This window comes from Manis javanica, chromosome 1 (assembly GCF_040802235.1).
Source record: "Manis javanica isolate MJ-LG chromosome 1, MJ_LKY, whole genome shotgun sequence".
NCBI lineage: Eukaryota > Metazoa > Chordata > Mammalia > Pholidota > Manidae > Manis > Manis javanica.
This window is the reverse complement of record NC_133156.1, coordinates 160,395,001-160,412,595: the sequence shown is the minus strand read 5'-3', so window position 1 is coordinate 160,412,595 and position 17,595 is coordinate 160,395,001. Positions and strand designations below refer to the sequence as shown.

General features: G+C 47.5%; 1 protein-coding gene across 3 annotated transcripts in view; it reads left to right on the top strand.

The window, feature by feature from the left end:
- Positions 1 to 17,595, top strand: part of NPAS2 (neuronal PAS domain protein 2) — a 144,973-nt gene that overhangs the window by 40,288 nt on the left and 87,090 nt on the right. The gene's annotated exons all lie outside the window — the stretch shown is intronic.

The window sequence follows — 17,595 nt, the reverse complement described above, 5'->3', positions numbered from 1 at the left end:
AAAATGGGAAAATTCTTCCCTTTCCCTTCTGTGTGAGCAGGTTTCCTTCCCATCCCCATTTACACTGAGCATAGCCGAGATTTGAACTCCCTGTGGGGGTCTCCAATTGGACACCCCACAAGGGACAAGGCTTCCCTCTTTCCCTCTGCCTCGTCCCACAGAGCTGTCCCATAGAGCATCACATCAAAGCCTAAGGTTGCTGGGCTTCACCTCCTGGGAGAACCTAGCATCAGCCTCTTTTACTGCCAGGACCCCTACTTGGATTCTGCATTTGGCTGGCACAGACTCCTTATTTTCTGTCAATTCAGCAGTGATTCAGGTATTTCCTGTTCTTTTATCCTTCATTGTAGTTGACTTCAGCAGGAGGTTGTCCAAGGTATCTGGAAGCAGAACAAATAAATGCTCTGTATTGTGAAGGCCAAGGGCCCTTGTTGTCTCTAGCAGATACCCCTTCTGTGTTTATGGATGGCCCCACCTTCTTCCACGCCCGGTGTAGCTCAGCACATGCCTCCTCCCGGACCACAGTGTGAGGGGCAATACGGTACCAACAGACATAGTCATGGCAAATGCTGATGCTTCGGCCCCTCCAGATGACATCACCTGTGAGAGGTCAGCTCTTCTCTTTTTGCCTCTGAAATAAGCTACGTAGCCATTAGTGGCACCTTGGACTTTGGAAGAGCCAAGTCCTGTATCCTTCAGGCTTGAGATCAATGACTCTTGGCCTCTCTGTCACTGCCCTTCTAGCAGCCTTGTCCCAGGCGATTACCCCAGGCATCCTATTGCCTCCTTTCAACCCCATGCTCTAAGGCAGGGGCACTGCTGCGGCTCACCCACAGCTTGTTTTTGTAAATAAAGTTTTATCAGAACACAGCCACACCCATTTGTATTCTTTGGCTGCTTTCAAACCCCAGTGACCCTCCCACCAAACTGAAAACATTTACCCTCTGTCCCTTTTCAGAAAGTTTACTGCTGCTCTGAGGCCCTACACTAGGCTGCTGCCTCTTCCACAGCAATTCCTAGAGCTCCTTTCATCAGGCCTTCCCTTCTCATCACAACAATGAACATGTAAAACAGTATTTTGGTAAAGTTGAGTAGTACTTAACAGCATTAGAGGAGCTCTCTTTAAAGCAATATCTTGAACAGTGAAGAATTAACTAACTAGGTATGAATGTTCTGCAGAGGAGTCCCGTCCCCATGCATCCTATAGCTGAAAGAACATGGGCTGTTGATGGCTTCGTGGCCAGGAGTGTGGACGTGGCACCAGACTGCTTAGATGCCAGTCACCCCACGCTGCCACTAACTGGTGTTCACTCGGTCTCTCCATGCCTCGTTTTCCTCATCTGGATCGAGGAGTCGTTATTAACATGATGAGGTAAAAAAATTTAAAGTACATAGGACAGTGCATGGAACCTAGGATGCCTTCACATGATTGCATTGCTGTCACATGTTATTTAATCCTTCTGCCCCTATGTTTCCTCATCTGTAAAATGGAAATCACTACAACAAGCTTTTATTTTGTTTAAAGAGTAGCAATGAGGGCTCTAAAGTATCAAAACAGGGTACAGTGTAGGAGCCAGGTAAATGGTAGATACCTACCATTTTCTGGGGTTTCACTAAAAATGTTTGTTCCACATCCCTCTTTCCTTACTGAGGCTATCTATAAATGTATTTATTTATTAGGAAATGGTTTCTAGGAACATTACGTTATGGAATGCTCACTGCGATAAGGACCTGGTGGCCATCCTCAGTGTGGTGGGCCTTCAGTGACTGCTTTGGGCTCTTCCTACCTCTAAACACTGGGTGAGAAGCCCACAGTTTGTGAGTGTTCTCTGGCCCCCCAACTCTGCCTATCCACAAGTCAACCACCTCCAGGAAGCTGTGTCTGATCCCTAATCCCCTCTACTTTGGTGCTTCTGTGGCATCAAGTGATGGCTTTCTCTGTCCAGTGAGACAAGGATGGGACTAGTCATCTGGGTCGCTCTTGTGCCTGGCAGACTGTTCCAGTAGGTACTGAAGACTAAGTAGTTCAATGCACAAAATAATTTAAACATGCCAAGTAAGATCTCCTTGGGAATATGCAGTGAAGATACCTTCCTTAAGAATTTTGCAATATGGGTCTTTTCCTCAATACAATACTAAACCTTACATGAGTACTGTATAAATATAGCCCCTTCTTTTTACCCACTTCCAAATTGCAGTTAATGGAAATATACTTACAAAATAACACCTACAATGCCAACTCAGTTATATTGTCCTTTAAGCCTGTGTTTTCTCCTAGTCTTTATATTTTCTTCAAACACCATTTCTTTCAAGCACTTCTTAATGCCATCTCTAAAAACGAACTGTGATATTATAAAATGCTTAGTTTTGTAATAATTCAGTGGGGTTTCACTTGATGAGTGGATTTGGTCTATGTACTAATAAGTAGAGTTGCTGGACCTAAGCAATGGATGGTGTAGATACGCTCAGAAATCCCAACCGCCATCCCTTATGTAAGTGTTGTACCTGGTCTGTTCCTCTTCGTTGGCACTGTCTATAGGTTATAGGGCTTAAGAAGTGCTTAAGGACAGAAAATGGCTTCCCACTTCAGTGAACCTGAAAAATGGGAGGGGGTTCTGGAAGTTTTTTTTTTTCAGAGGACGATTTTAAATATATAATCAATTCTTGATTGTCAAGCAAGTAGAGAAGAGTAGTGGAGTAAGACCCGCATAATGGAGTGTAACAACAGAGATCAGTTAGATTTGAACTTGGCACATGCTGAGCATTCTGCATTGCCTCATATAGGCCAGAGGTAAGGTCTCCACTTCAACAGAGAAACTGGGAATTCTCATACAGAAATTATGATTTTAAAAGATAAAAATTAAGTATGACAGGTTTTCTGCAAGCTTTCTCACAGCCCTTCAATGTGGCCAAGGCAGGGAACACCCAGAACTCTGGTGCTCTTTATCCCAGGCTTTCTCCTACCTTGGAATTTGGGGGTCTCTAATGCCAGTCTCCAACCCACAGCCCTGGGAAGGGTGTATGGCCCTTGGGACCATGGTGGGCCTCCTGCTGGATAATTTGTTCTATCCAGTTTGTATTTATTGAAAATGAGTGTGGAATCCTAGACATGTTGGCAGGTAGAACAGAATTATTTTCAGCATTTTTAGAGTCAAAACCTTAAGCACCTGTGGTGTGTGTATACATTGGAATATTATTCATCCATGAAAAGGGAATAAATTGTGATACATGCTACTGATGAACCTTGAAGACATCTTGCTGAGTCACAAAAGCCAAACACAGAAGGACAAATACTGCATGATTCCTCTTATACAAGGCCCCCAAGCTGTCAAATTCACGGAGCAAGAAGGGAGAATGGTGGTTGCCAGGGGCTGAGGGCAGGGGAAAATGCAGCATTAGTGTTTAGTGGGCACAGAGTTTTAGTTTGTGAAGATGTAAAAGTTCTGGAGCTGGATGGTAGAGTTACACAGTGTAAATATGCTCAATACCACTGAACTATGCACTTAAAAAAGGTTAAGATGGTAAATTTAACTTAATGTGTATGTTGCCACAATTTAAAAACAATCTGAAGCACACCCATGACCCTAGGGCATCATACAGAGGGGCTTATGGAGTCTCACTGCTTTGCTGTCAGGGTGAGAACAGGATGGACAGGCCAGACCCTACATAGGCCCTGGAAGCTCACTTGCTGAGACTTGAAGAAGGCGGCAGGCTGTGTTCTGTTGGCTTTGTGGACCGGAGGTCGTTTACTTTGGCATTTTTAACAAAGAATGTAAAGCTTATGGAATTTGCCAGTCAGCCTAGTCTTAAGGCCCAGATGAAACAGCATGCCCTTTTTTACTTTCATGCAGAACAATAGCAGACAGCATAAAAGCTTTCCCAGGGCTGTTTTTCCCTTGAAGCAACAAAAAGGAAAATGGATGAGGAAAAAACACCCACATGGAATCAAATACCGCAGAAAGCAAATTTCAAGCCACATGATGTTAGCACAGAAAGGAAATGGAGATGGGTTAAAACTGTGTGAAGTGCAGAATTCTGAAGTGTGGGCTCCTAAGATATTTTTAGCATCAAAAATGCTACACATCCTGGTATTTCATTACACTCCAGTGAATCAAATTATTTGCTTTTCTCTACGTTTACCACTACTAATTGTATTTGGTAAAATCAGAGCAGGCCTACCTGAGAGGCAGTGGACATCAGTGGAGAGACCACCTTTGCAGGTAAACTGGGCCTCACTGGTTCTGTTTGGATCCTCTGCTAACTGGTGCTTGTAGTCAGTGACACCTTGGGTAGCAAATTCACCATTTCTCCAGGGTAGCAGGACAGTCAAAAAAACTTTGTAGTGATTTGACAGTTATATACGTTATGGAATGCTCACTGCGATAAGTATAGTTATCATGTGTCACCATATAAAGATATTACAATATTATTGACTGTATTATTTATGCTGTACTTTCATCTCTGTGACTGTTTTATAATTGGGAATTCACACCTCTTTATCCCCTTCACCTGTTTTGCCCATCACCCCTCCCACTGCCTCTCCCAGCAACCACCAGGTTATTCTCCATATTTATGAGTCTATTTCTGGTTTGGTTATATGTTCATTTGGTCATTTGCTTTGTTTTTTAAATTCTACATATAAATGAAATCATGGTATTTGTCTTTCTCTGTGTGACTTATTTCACTTAGCATAATACCTTCTAGGTCCATCCATGGTGTTGCAAATAGCAAGATTTCATTCTTTTTTATGGCTGAATAATATTCTATTGGTATATGTACCACATTTTCTTTATCTATTCATCTATTGATGGACACTTAGGTTGCTTCACTATCTTGGCTATTGTAATAATGCCACAATGAACATAGGGTTGCATACATCTTTTTGAATCAGTGATTTTGATTTAGAACTGAAGGGGATGCCCAGTACCATTCTGTGGGACCAGAATGCATTGCACAGGGAAGTACAGCAACACTCATTCTGAGGCCTGCTACCCAAGGTGCCTTCCCCTACTCTCAAGGCTCAGCCATGTGCTGTGGTGCTGCCCACACTTCTGCTTGGCCCCAGGAAGACATGGAATCACAGATCAGGCTCTTCTTTCTGGGCCTGGCCTTCCCGATGAAGCTGTTGGTGAGAATCTTTGAGGGGCCCAGGAATCTATATTTTAGTGGCTCTCTAAGTAATTCTGATGCCCAGCCAGATTTGGGGAGTGAGGACTTAATCAGTTATTTTCCATCAGTGGAGATGAATAAAGAGCCCGAATGTGAGTCTGGCACGTGGTGGGTGGAGCGTGGGGCAGCCTGAAGCCGGGCCGCTGTAACCGGTGGTGCTGGCGACATGTGGGCTGGTGACTGTGGTGCTGGCCTTTTAGGAAACTCATCTGAAATCCAACTCTGTGACCTTCTCACCTGTCTGGAAAACACAGCAGAACAGGCCCAGGGCTGTCCATGCTGGACTCCTGAGGAAGGCCGAGAGCCCTCACAGGCCCACTCCATGCCCTGGCTCTTACCCCAGACTTGGAGGGGGAGGTGGCCATCTGCTTGCAGGGGCTCAGGAGGAGGTGCGGCTATGAGCAGGACTGCAGCAGCTGGAGGAGGCAGGTGACCCGGTGACCCGGTGACCAGAGAAAGGACAGAAAGTTGGTAGAAAGCTGGTAGAAGAACCAAAGAGGTCTGATGTTCCAGGGGCTTGGACTTGACTTTGCACACAGTATGCTCATCAGGAAGCCCTCTCTGAACACCACAGATTGTGCTTGCCTTGAAGACTGAGCATCAAAAGAGGTGGTGGTTATGTCCCTTTATTCTGCTGAGGCCGACGGGGAGGTACAAGGTGCTTTGGGAATTTGCTCTGTCCAAAATGGAAAATATAAGAAAGCTTACTGGAACAATTTGTTTCTGAGGACACTTTGTTTTCCTACACAGCTGAGCCACCCAAGGCCTGGCCCAATAGCATGTCTGATGGCCGTCAGCTTCCCCTCCCCTTAAGTGGGCTCTGCAGCCCCCCCAGGCTTTCACAGAAACTCTCTCATTGGAGAATATCTGTGAGCATTATCATATCTATCTTACACAACCCCCCACATGTCTTTTCTGACACTTTTGCACTCTGTGGTTATCCTTCCAACATCAGTCGAAAATTAAATTATGGTAAATTAAATATGTGGTATTTTCAATGGTAAACTACATGTGACATGAATCCTGATTTAAGCTGCTGTTCCTGACATGTCCTCTTAGGGACCTCCCATCATTTTGCTAAAATGTGACTTTATCTTCAAGCGATGGACCCTTTCGATTTTATTTCATGAACCCCCTTATAAGAACCACACAAGGAACCAAGGAAAACAAAATTATCACACATGGCCAAAACACAATGTGGGATGTGTTAAAAACTCTTGCAGGGTTTGGACTTCAGAATTTCTAAATTGTAGTATAGCCAAACCCAAATGCTGTGTGTTTGTAGGCCCTCTGGACTCCTGCATTGATTGCAAAACCATGGTGACAAATCAGTTTCTCAATGTCCATAGAAGGTTCTTTGGCAGCAGCTGGGATGGGCCACCTGTGGCAGAGGATCGCCTCCAGGAACTGGGTCAGTGCATATGGCCATGCAGGGATCAGTGACCACCTGGCTCCAGATGCTAGGAAGACTGGGCAGGAGGAAGAAGAATCTAGAAGAGTGTCCCGGGAACTCTGGACGGAGACAGGAGCAAGGGCGGCAGTATTCCCTGATATTCATGCCTTATCAAAAGTTCTATAGGCCAAGAGAAGAAGGAATCACCTCTAACGAAAGGGGTGTGCCTTGGAAAGAGCTGAGAACCTGTGAAGCGAGCAATTCATCTTTCCAGCATTGCATAAAAATATGGGAAACTCCACAGTGACCAACTAGAGAAAAACAGCTTCTCCTAAAAACTGAAGGAATAAGAAAGGCACAGAGAGCCTTGGCTGCTGCTTTTTTTCTTTAAAATGAACATCTGACTTTCGCTGTCCCCTGAAATGGTCCTGTGTGGTGCATTCGGCTTGGTAAGAATATGCACCCTCAGCTACCCCCCTGCAGAAGCAAGGGAATGTCCCTGTTTTACTTGCAAGCAGAGTTTGCTAATTTTGTTGGTGTAGATTTTGTAGATTCTTACTGATACCCAGAAGTAAGGAGTGATGTTTACTTGTTTGGAATTTATCCAAGCTGAACTAACATACCCTGGATTTTAAATGTTCACCACTGAGTTTGGTTAAGGTACGGTGAATTATTTTGGAGAAGAAGCTTTCTAAATCTTTTCATGAACGTGCCATCAAAAATATCTCTGTGGCACATATTGGTAGATGTGAATGATTCATTTCTCTGATAATATTGAAGTGTTTGAGATTTTGTGGACCGCATTTTCTTTCCTCTAAATCTCTGAGATTCAGAGATGACCGTTCAAAGGCATTTGACTGCAAATCCAAGGCTATAACTGTGTCGTTGGAATCCACTTCCCCGTCCCCTCATATTTCTCCTCATGACACATCTGGCATCTAGGGACTCCCTGCTCCCCAACTCCAAAGTCAGTGCAACCTGGCTACCGTGAGCTCCTGTCTCAAGAAAGGCAGAGGCCAAGCTAATCAGGAAAATAATATCTTTTATGGGCTTTATATGGCACTGTATTCTTTGCAAAAGGCTTTTCACTTTTTAGGTTAAAAAACTATAAACAAGGAACGAGGTGTGCAGGGAGAGAGGCCCCAGATCCTATGCCTGGGGGAGCCAGCTCTGGGCTGGACCACCGGCCACCAGGGCTCAGGGGCTCTAATCTGGCCACAGCAGGTACACGGTGCTCACTTGCAAAGAGAACATTTTAGGAGGGCCCTTGAGTGACAGCTGGCCTGAAACTGGAAGTCTCGGGGGACAAGATCATTTTTTTTCTGATATTAAGAGCTGACTTCATCTCCAGGTTGGCTTTCATAAAAAGAAAAAATATGTAACAGAAAATAACAACTGAGGATATGGAGAAATTGGAACACTCATATGCCAGTGATGTGAATGTAAAGTGGTGGTGCGTCTGCAGTGGAAAACAGCTTGGTGGTTCCTCAAACAGTTGGACATAGATTTACTGTATCACCCAGCATTTTTACTCCTAGGTATATACCTAGGAGAAACGATAGCATGTGTGTCCCAGAAACTTACACACAATGTTCACAGCAGCGCTATTCCTAATAGCCAAAAGGTGGAAGTGACCCAAGTGTCCATTAATGGATGGATGAAAAGTGAAATGTGGCGTGAATACATGATGGCACATTGTTAGGTCTTAGGAAGGAAGGGAATTCTGAAACATGCACTAACATGAATGAACCTTGGGAACGTTTCATATATGAGAGGAGCCTGTGACAAAGGTCGCATATTGTATGATTCCTTTTATGTATGATATATGCAGGTAGGCAAATTGATGGAGATGGAAAGGGGCCTGAAGTTGCTGGGAATGGGAGTAATTCCTCAATGGATACAGGGTGTTTCTCTGGAGTGATGAAAAGTTTGGAAATTAGAGGCAGATGGTTATTGTACAACACTGTGTGTGCAGCGATGCCACTGAATTGTACACTTCAAAGTGGCTCATTACATGTCAAGTGAATTTCACCTCAGTTAAAAAATAATCTCATCTGAGGGCTATCCTTTTATGTAGCCCCAAGACGCACAGCAAGAAGAAATGAGTAGAAGCCCTAGGAAGCGGGGTGGAGGGACATTGGTATTTTGGCTCAGTGTGACGTTTTCTAGTAAGTTCGACAGGCAATAGGAAGAGGCTGCCAGAGCGAGCAGACGTCCCTTCTCCAGGGAGAGGAGACTCACCCATCACCCAGGTGTGTGGCGGGCAGTCAACATCTAGAGCGGTGGTTTCTGCCCTGAGTACACATGGGAGCCTAAAAATAACACCTGGGCCTCCCCCAGCAGGGGTGCAAATGCCCTTAGGGGCAACGGCCCAGCCTGGGCTTCTGGACAAAGGCTTCCCTATGCCCGTCTGCTTTAGGGGAAAACAGGTGACCTTCAGTATACATCACACTCCTCCTCCACCCAACAGGTAACTTCTGTTTTCATGCCCAGCGAGCCTCTGCTCACAGTGTGGGTGGCACACCTACAGCTTCAATGTCACCTGGGCGCTGGGTAGAGATGCAGAATCTCAGCCCCTCCCTGGGCCTACCGATCAGAGGGCACTTCAACAGTATCCCAAGGTGATTCATTTGTCCCCTAGAGTCTGAGAAGGGCTGCTGTGGACTTCTATTTGCAAAACACTTTGAACTGCCTCCTCTCATCTTCTCAGCGATCATGAGGAGTCACCAGGGCAGGTGGCAAGCTGTCGCCATTTGCCAGGAAAGGAAGTTGAGGCCCAGGGTCTTCACCCACCCCCATGCTGATGTCAGTGCCTGTCTAGTGATGCTGATCCAGGCCCTCCACCAGGCCACTGGGCCTGTTCTGTTCATCTCTGGTTTCCTGCCCACCCCCTGGTGCCAGTCAGAATACCCTGCCCGTGGCCCAGGCTGAGTCAATATTTGAGGTGCTGAAGAGGAGGCAGACAAAGGGTAGAGGAAAGGCAGGGCCCATTCGGGATCCCATTCCCAGGTGTCAAACATGCCTGCGCCTACCCAGCGCCAAGTTCCTGTTTCCTCATCTCAAATCAGGACTTTGCTTGGTTTTCTGGGTTGCAGTGAGAAGGCCAGGCTGAGGGTACTGGTGAGGAGAGACATGGTGGCTCCCCCAGAGGTGGGAAAGGGTGGAGGCAGCTTGGGGAGGCCTGAGGGAAGGTGCCCTTGGCTGGGGCTCAGGGGTGCCTGTTGTTTCTGGTGCCCTGGAGCAGGGAGCAGAGGGGCAGGTCCAGCAGGCCCCCTTCCAGGTACCAATGCCCCTGGCTTGGAAAGCATTGTTACTAGCATGGCTAGCCAAGCGGGAGGAGATGGTTTCCTGCTTTGTAACCTTCTTAACCTCTCTACTTTGGAGTCCTCATTGGTAAAATGGGGAGCATTCCACTGCAGCCCTCAGGACCCTGCATGGAAAGGGAGAAGTCCCCCACAGCCTGGGTGATGTGCCGGCCAAGTGCCCCCACAGCAGGCCAGCTCCTTGCCCTGTTGGAACTCCCTGAAGAGCTGTGCCACCCCCCTGCAGGGTCACACCACAGTGTAATGGGAAAGGGAAGGGCAGCTGGAAGAGAGAGGCCTGGGAGAAAGCCGTGGTGGCTCCCCAGGGTCATGGTGCTTCTTGTGTGGACGTCCTTCAGTTAGAGTGCTTTGGCCTAAATATGTGAATGTGCAGCAGGGCTTGTTTGCCAAGTTACCCTTTGAAAGTCGGCAGGCTCTGTGAGTGTTGCAATGCCAGGAGTTTTAGATCAATTGTAGAATAGGCAGTAAAGCACAGGATGTATCCCAAATTTTTTTAACGCTGGCTTTCTTGTCCCAATGTTCATGGCATTGAGCATAAGCAGGCAGGGGGATGAAGTAGGGGGTCTCATTTCTCCAAATCAAGAAGATGCTGTTGCAGGACCCCTCCCAGCTGAACCTGCTGGAGGAGGGCACTGGCGCCAAGCAGGAACCCGTCCCCAGTCTTGGGGCTTTATGCTCTGTGGTTCCTCACCGCTTGGTGCCTTTATTGTCATTTTCTGCTCCCTTGTTTTTTAAAAAACCTTAAATTTTGAAATAATTATAGATTCATAGGAAGTTGCAAAGAGGTCTGTGCTGCATACACCCATCACCCAGTTCCCCAGTGGCACACCTTACACATCACTGTGGTGCAAAAGCAAAACCAGGAAGGTGGCATGGGTGCAAGGTGTCACTTCACCACACATGCAGCTTTGTGAGACCACCACCACCTGCTCTCTTGTGCTTTCTGTTGGCAGAAAGGTGCTGTTGTGCATCTCGAGTAGAGGAGACTCCTTGCATATTGTGCACTAGAGTTGCGTGACCCCGTGACTGCCTTACCTATATAAAGTCACATGTGTGCACGCACGCACACACACACAGAAGTGTACTTTTTCTGTGGAAGATAGGGATTGTTTGACAAATTGTTCTTAAGGCCTGTTCCCTCCTTGGCTGGGAAGGGGAGGAGCCACTCTATTTACCTGAATTCCTTTTTAGAGGAGAAATTAGCATGACGTCAGTCTTGGAAATGGAGGAAAAAAGATTCTGTAAGGAAAGGAAACTGACCCAACCAGAGAGAGATAGTGTGGAATGCTCTGTGTCCTACACTTGCAGATATAGCTATGCACCAAGAGCGGACTGGAATCTAAACCGCTGGAGGCAGAATCTGCATCCAGAAACCACAGCACACACAACCCACAAGTATTACCATTTTACTTCTTTGATATTAACTTCCAGAAGGAAGGGTTAATTTTTTTTTTTAACTGACCCCAGTCCAAAAGACAAAGGCCTCGCTGGATTCACCAGGGGCCAGATGTTGTCATCAGTGACTATTTATGCCGGACCATCAGCAGACTTGGTCATAGGCAGCACAGGCAAGGCCCTGGGGTCGGCATGGTTTATGGCCTAGTTATCCCCAGCTGAGAACTTCGGCACATGGTGTGAGAGGATGGAAGTCAGATCCTTGGCCTCCATCTGACTCATTTGCAGAGGCATGTCAGAGCCGCACAGTAGCCACCTAAACCTGAACTCCAGGTAGCCAGTGGCCTGCAATATAAAAGACTGACGTTCCCACTGTCAGGAGGAGAGCAGACAGCACGAATGGCCCTGGTTTGTCACCATGGCACAGTCATGGGTGGAGAATGCTCTGCTGTGACCAGGGTTTCTGCTCAGAGGTTCTCATCAGCCTTCCTCATCCTGCTTCCTTGTCACCTGGAAGAGTACATGGGCTCAAGGACCATCTTCAAATAGTTAGGAGACCTCATTTTTATACAGTATTTCATAAATTACAAAGTTGTTTCTCATTACCAAAGAAAACACAGTCCAAAACAAGTTGGTGACTCCCCAGGGCCACCCAGCTGGTCAGCGGCAGCCCACACCACAGTCCACATCTGCTGCTGATCCCTTCCCACGGGTTTTGGCACCGTCACCCACAGCGAGCTTCCTGTGCCACCTCTGGAGGAGGCTGGACAGCCCGAAGCATTTTGTGAGTTTGTAGAAAGAAGAGGAACAGCCCCTGCTTCCGCAGGGAGCTGGTTCTGGACTCCTTTGCCCTCATCCTGCCCCTGCAGACTCCCCCAAGGGCAGGGGAAGGAGCCTGAGAGAACTCCACCCTGGTTCTGGAGTCTGACTTCCAAGTCCACATCTACAGCTGTGGCTCCACGGGGCATTTCTCAGGCTGCTTGCTGTTGTGTAAAACCACTGTAAGATTTGGTATGTTAAAGTCCCAGTGAGTTTGTTCTCCCTGAATTTAGTTCCTTCCTCTTTGTCTAAACCCTAGTCACACTCTCTTTTTCTCCCTGTAGCCAAACAAGGGCACTTAGGAACTTATCAGAAAGCAAACAGTACCTTGGAAGGTAGAGAATGCATTGCATTTGTTTTTCTGCAGCCAAGATAAGAGACGACAGAAAGAGGAAAGCGTGTGCTTTGTACGACTCCCCAGGATCCCATCTCTGTTGTGCTCGTGTTCTTCCTGCCCCTGGGATTCTTGGCCTCATGGTGGTATAAGGCTTACTGTGTTGCCATTAGACACACGTGAGCTTGTGTGCACACACACAGGCATGCATTGTTGAAATCTCACCTGTGATCATGGCTGTGAAAGGCTATGGTATTGTTATTAATATAATTTCTCATGACCTCAAAGTGTTAGCAAGCATAGAGCCAGAGACAAACTGCTCCTCAGAGGGAGCTGGCTTCATGTCATTCTTACATAGATCTGAACTTGGCTTCTACCCTGGAGCAAGGCAGCATCAACAGTTTAAACTACATGAAGCAGAAAACTGAGAAAATTTTTTAGTGTTTTCTTTTCTTTTAAACCAGACATCTCCTTTTTGTTTAATTGGTTTTTAGGCTGATTTCCTTTTCTTTCAAACAAGTTTGCAAAAGTGACATTTATTTCTGTTTATTTTACATTTATAACATCCAAAAATGTGAGTGTGGCTTTAGAATGATTATTTAGTTCTGTTCTAAAGAAACTGATCGTTTTTTCATAGATGACAATTTAGCATACTCGGATTGAAAACTGCATGGCTTTATTTAGATCAAGATAAGAATGTAACACCATTAACTACTGAATTGCTTAGTTAGGTAATCAAGTCAAAGATGCTTTGAGATAATGCTGCTGCTTTAATGCATTGTGAATAGATTTATGTATCTGTCAGTCATTTATTTTGACAGCATTTCACTTTCAATTTTGTTATATTTGGCTAGAAATGTAAAATTAATGACTTAGAATTTTTAAAAATCCAAACTTTCCCCCCATTTTACCCAGAATTTCAGAGTTAAAGAAAAATTAGTTGTGGCTGTTTGGAAACCAGGTGTATGATACTTGCTGAGCCGCCTCTTGGTGGCAATGAGATTCACATCGAGGAAGGACCATAGGCAAGGGTGGGGTGCCACGCTCCTCCATGAGCGGCCCGAGCTACTCGCACATTTAAAGGATGACTCAGTTCACAGAAATGTTGTTGATCACCAGCAATTCAGAAAAATACTGTTATGTAAGCTGAAGTCCCCTAGTATAGGAACCTTTTGGATTGCGAAGGACATTTAAGAGGATTTGCTTGGCAGGTGGTAGGTGGAATTTAAAAATAAAGCTAATTGATGTCCGTGGTCGAGATCTGTTCTTTAGATGTGGAATAGCACCTTTTGGAAGGTTCCTGGATTGCTGTAATCACAGCTACCACCCGAGCTCCCATTCTATGGACCTTCACCCCCTGGCTCCCATTCTAGGTGCTCTGCAGGTACTGTGTCCCAGTGTCTCAGAGGCCCTGTATAGTGAGAAACCGAGGTGGAGGGAGAGAGCTGCGGCACCTGGCTAGAGGTCACTCAGCTAGTGAAACGACGGTCGCATGTTGAGCACAGGGTCTTCTTGGACCGTTGCCTTTGGGCCTGTTTGTCAGGGAACTCCTCATCTCTTTTCTGGTGATGGGGAACCCAGGGTACAACACAACTGTGAACGTGTGAACACAGACCCGAGGGCCAGGAGGAGCCAGGAGAGACAGACTGGCTGTTGCAGAGGCTGAGGGATGCTCTGGCCTCTGCCTTTTCATTCTCGAGAATAATGCTACAGAGAAAACTTTTCAGATAAGGTCATTCCTGAAAGAGGTTAGGTGAGCATCCCCAGAGTCATGGGTTTAGATCTGAGCGTCCAAAAGATTGTTTGACAAAACCTTCTAATACCTTTGCTACAGAGATGAAATAAAGAGGAAATGATCACTGGCATTTTAGAAGAAAGCCTTCTAAAAATCACACAGTCTGCATTTACAGATTCCATCACCACAGCCTGGTCTGGGCCACAAGGCCACTGCTCTGGTGGGAAACTTCTCCAGGACCCCCAGACTGATTTTCATCAATAGCACCAGTGAGCTGTTTAAGCTAGGGGTGCTGCCCCTCTAGGAGCCCCGGGGAGCGACACCAGTCCTCAGGGACTGCAGGGTGAGTCTCTGCCTGAGTGCAGACACAGTTACTGGAAGTGGGTGAGATCACCTGGTCCTCAGGCCAATTTCCCTCCACCTGTCTGGTGCTTTGTCCAACTCAGCCTGAGGCCGGAGGGATGGTTTCTCCTGGACAGCTCAGGCAGGATGAAGCCAGCAAACATGGGGACCGCATGGTGCCTTCCCTGCCAGCATGGGGCTGTGGCACTGGGCCTGGCCCCACTGACCCAAGTCTGTCCCCACCCCCAGCAAGCATTACCAGAAGCCGTGGGAGTTGAGGGCGAGGCGTCCTTAGCCAGGTGGAGGAAGCCCATGCGCTGGGAGGAGCACCTCTGCTGGCAAACTGTCAGGGCCTCCACCTGTGCAGGTGTGTAGGTTTGTTCCAGTGCCATACGACACGAGTTGATTGTCTTTGAAGACTGGGAAGTGACAGTGGGTATCAATCCCTGCTGTTCTTTTTCTGCAGTTTTGGGTTTGTTTGTTTGTTTTTAGAAGCATTTCCCCAGCTTTCTTTGAGTTTTTCTCATTACCTGGGTCCCCCATCTGCCCCCGGAGGCTGGCCTGAGCCCCTGACCCTGAGCCAGTACCGCCCCTCTCCCCACGGACCAGCTGCCTTCACATCATTAGTTCATTGCCATGGAAGAACTGTGCTGCTGAGCTGACCTACTTTTCCTGCTTGCCCACAGCAGGCTAAGCCTGTTTAACGTTGTCCAGAGGGGCTGGGCAGAGCAAGGAGCTTTCCGAGTTGTACAGATGGCAGTCTTCACAGTGAACGTTCTTTAATCTGTTTGCCCTGTTTTCCATTAGTCTAAAGGGTTAGAGCCTAGCTCGGGAGGTGACTTGGGGACAGGACCCAAGCACAGGGCATCCTGCATCCCAGTTCAGCTTCTGCTTGGAGATCCTGCGTTATGGTGAATTAGTGTTGGAAACCAAAGCCTTCTCTCCAAACTTCAAAAACAGATTCTAAGTGGGAGCTTTTCTGTAGGATGTCTCCTGTACTGGGAACCTGTTCCAAGCTCTAAAAACATCTGCTGCTTGCTGGGATGCAGAGAGGGTGGGAACTGTGCTTGTCTCTCTTGAGGGGGTTCCCCTCTTGGGGAGATGGGGAGGCATGGGGGCATGCCTGTGAACAACTAAGGCCAAGGCTCAGTAGAAACAAATCGATGTTATAATGAGGCGAGGATGGTGGAGGCGGAGGGGTGGTAAGATGAAGAGGATGGTGAGCTGGTGGAAACAGGATGGCATCATGGCAGTGTAGATGTGGGGGACAGGGATGGGGGCCTGGGAGCTCTGGGGTGGAACTGAAGTCACATACCGGCAGCTTGTTGTCCAGGGTGTGAATGTTGTGCTTAGGAATTTGGAGTATATCCTCTGAGCTGAGGGATGTGTGCACTAGTCAGTGTATGTATTCTCCCTAAACATACACATTTACGGCTTTTATTCTTTGCTGAAATATTGCTATGTTGCTGGCTTGTGGGTATAGGATAATGGCTGTTAGAGTCATTCATGGAAAAACCAGAGGATCAGATAGTTATGATTAAATAACCTGACAGAGAAAACCAGAAGCTAGAGCTTTATCTGTCATTTATTTCACTAACCCTGTGTTTTGTGCATAGCAAAATGCCTCATGAAACGTGTGCTGGGCCTGCTCTTTCTAACCCCAAAGCTATGACTGTGCCGTCCTATGGGAGGGGTTGTGTCTTGAACTCTCCTTGACACTCTGAAGCCACCACCCAGAGCTTGGGAGCTGGGGGCCGAAGGGAAGTCAGACCAGTGGGTGATTTGTACATTTACTGGGTTCATTAGACATTCATAAGAGGGGAAAACTCAGTCTCTGTTTTAAAAAAGAAAAACTATGCTTCTCCTTTCTCTTGCAATTTCAAGGATGAATTCAAGTAAAGAACGAGATCTAATGTATCTTTAATTTACAACATGAACATCTAATGTGCAAAATGGGGAAACTAGAGATTTCTATACTTGCAGGAGCAATACCCAATTGACCTTTATAAAAATCAGGGTAGAAATCAGACATTTCTGGGCTTTCTGACCCTGTCCATTTGCCTGATGAATGAGACCAACTCAGCCAGTGGTGTTCCCACCCTCAGCCAGGGTCTTTCTGGGGAAATTCTTCCAGCCCCTCTCCGTGAGTTGGGGACTTCCTGCCTTAGAGCTCCGTGGTTGTGCCCTGGTGTCTCACCACCCGGTCTGTATGCTGTGTCCGTGGGGCCAGCCATTCTTCAGACTTTATGGAAGGGCCCAGGTGTTTCCTGAGGAGAAAACAGAGGTGGAAGGTCAGCATCCAGGTGCCTTAGCCCTGCTCCCGTGGCCCCTGCCCCATTGGCCTCAGGGTGCCTGTTGTAGTGGTGGTGAGAGATGGCGTAGGGAGTGTATGGGGTGCTCCTGGGAAGCTGGAAGCACTAGAGAAATTCAGGTCCTTGTTCTTATGGCGCTTGGTGGGTGGGTGTCTGGTGAGAGAGAGAAGGACATCTTTCTGTGATGGAAACCGCCCTCTAACCAAAGCTGATGGGTGTCCAGGCCTGTGACAGTTCCCACAGCCCTCCCCGGGCGGGGGTCATGCCTTAGGTCTCATAAACGCAACCCACCTGCAGGGGAGCCACCTTTCCTTTTGCCCTCATGTTCAGAGGCTGCCTTCCGTTGGGTGGACTGGGCCCCTCCTCGGGGTGCCCCCTCCCCGGGCCTTGTGCACACCCATGACTGTGGCTCAGAGTCTGTGCATGGCCTGCCCACAGAGGAGGACACGGGTGACCCCAATGGAGAGGAGCAGTGACCTCGGGCAACCAGAGGCACTGCCCAAGGCATGAGGCCACCCTCCACTTTTTGGGGTTTTTTTTAGCACAGACCTGTGGGCATTGGTCCCCAAGGCCGATGTCCCAACCATGGGCTCCAAATTGAGCCTGACTCTTGTTTCAGGTGGGGAGGTTGGGGAGACCTGCCTGGGGCTTGGATGGACCTTTCAGCCCCTCACCCCAGAGGAAGTTCCCCAGGGCAGCACCCTCCTTGCAGGGGGCAGCTGCTCTCGCTGAATTGTCCCACAGGGAGCCAGAGGAAAGGAACACAGGAGGAC